General features: G+C 41.4%; 1 non-coding gene across 1 annotated transcript; it reads right to left on the bottom strand.

The window, feature by feature from the left end:
• Window positions 1-794: 794 nt before the first annotated feature.
• On the bottom strand, window positions 795-898 carry LOC123939514. The gene has a single exon (XR_006817892.1). It is a non-coding gene; the product is annotated as a U6 spliceosomal RNA (small nuclear RNA).
• Between the last annotated feature and the right edge of the window lie 1,150 nt (window positions 899-2,048).

The following is a 2,048-nucleotide window of genomic DNA, read 5'->3' as shown; positions in this document are numbered from 1 at the left end:
TATCTTTGTCTTCCTGTTGACTTGTATTGGTTGAGGAAATGTAGAGGCCCTGTTGGGACTTATAGCTGTGTCCCATTACTTAGAAACATTTTTTCCTTATTTTCCTTTGATGATGTTGTAAATGGATTCATTCTCATTAAACTGAGTATTCCTTGCTCAAGGATTTCTGCCCTCAAGCATCTCTCACAGAAAAACAATATGGACATATAAGAAACAGTTAAAGTACAAAGGTTGTTATATAAAGGTCATCCATGCTATAGGATGTTAAGGAAGGGAAAGAACACATCGTGGGAGTCAAACACCATATAAAGGACAACTCCACTTTTCTGTTTTATGTGGCCATTGAGATAAATGGCATAAAAGTACGTTTGATACCAGGATTTAAGGTAAGTCCTGTAAAAAGTCAGATCTTAAAAATTAGCAAGATTTGGTTTCATGGAAGAAATTCACATTTCTTTCAAAAGTACTTAATTCATTTGCCATCAGTGCTTGAAAGGCAGCTTGATTTCTTCACATTCCAGTGAGTGGAGCCTAGAATTAATGGGGTTCCCCACACCTCTCCCCCAGGGCTCACGTTTTCTGAGAACACATCCTACAGTAAATTTGTGATTATCCAAGAAACCATTATAGAGTAATGGCTGAAATACAAACTTCATCATGTGTTAATTCTACATTGACTATTTAATTAAGCAAAAATTTCTATGAATATGTTGGAACTCTCCTGAGTTTAATGCTGGTTAGTTCATTTTGTTTTGGATGATTTTTGAAAATCTCACTTTTGTTCCTCATTTTTGTATAATCTTGTCCCCTTCTTTTTGGGTGTCATTCTTGCACAAGGGCCAGGCTCATCCTCTCGGTATCATTCCAATTTTAGCATATGTGATGCCGAAGCGCATACCCCTTCTTTTTGGAACATTTAGCTTGAACTGTAGTTCAGAAGAGTTTGTTATAATACTGTAATGGTTTACAGGTAGCTCAAACTTGTATCTGTGAGAGTGTTGTATGTCTGTTAACAAATATTTACTGATGTCTTGCTGTGTGCCAGGCACTGTGCTAGGTACTGGGGGTATAATAGTCGTAACATACAAAAATCTCTGCTCTCATAGAGCTTACAGTCAGAAATTAAACAAAGTAATAGGTAAAATAGGTCATATTGTAACAAGACCAAATACTTTGGAGTAGTAAAGGGTGGTGGGTGATCCCAGGAACACCTGGGAAGGTTGCAATTCTAAATGTCAAGGTCATGAAGACCTCAGTGGGAAGGTGGCAGTTGAGTGAGCAAAGACCTGAACTGAGCAAGAGAGGAAACCACATGGATACATATGTGGTGTGAGAATATTCTAGGCGGAGGAAACAGCAAGTGGGAGCCTGCCTGTGTAAAAAACAAAGAGCAAGAAGGCCAGTGTGCCTGGGGGACAAGGAGCCGGGGAAAGGGTGGAGAGAGGAGAGACTGGTGAGGAGGGTTAGTGGGTGGAGAGATTGGCTTTGTAGGGCCTGGCATGTCAGGATGACTCTAGCTTTTATTCTTACCCAAATGAGAGGGGTGTTAAGCAGCGAGATATGAGCTGCTTTACCAAAGGCTTACTATGATTGCTATGCATTGAGAACAGATTATAAGGTGGCAAGGGCAAAAGCAGGGAGCTGAGTTAGGAGGCAATTACAATAACCCAGGCATGAGAAGATGGTATCTAACTACTTACTATGCATTCATTGCTGCCTCTATTGTACACAGAGACCAGTGCAGAGGGGCCATTTCTGTTTATTTTTCCGTCTCGGCATTTTCCCCTTGTGGTTCAAATCTTACGAGAAAGGGAAAGGGCGCCTGGGTGGCTCAGTGGGTTAAAGCCTCTGCCTTTGGCTCAGGTCATGATCCCAGGGTCCTGGCATCCAGCCCCGCATCAGGCTCTCTGCTCAGCAGGGAGTCTGCTTCCTCCTCTCTCTCTGCCTGCCTCTCTGCCTAGTTGTGATCTCTGTCAAATAAATAAATAAAATTAAAAAACAACAAAAAGAAAGGGAAAAGGACATCGATGACATCCTTCACATTGTTT

Source organism: Meles meles, chromosome 3, assembly GCF_922984935.1.
Source record: "Meles meles chromosome 3, mMelMel3.1 paternal haplotype, whole genome shotgun sequence".
Classification (NCBI taxonomy): Eukaryota; Metazoa; Chordata; class Mammalia; order Carnivora; family Mustelidae; genus Meles; species Meles meles.
This window is presented reverse-complemented; position numbering and strand designations above follow the sequence as displayed.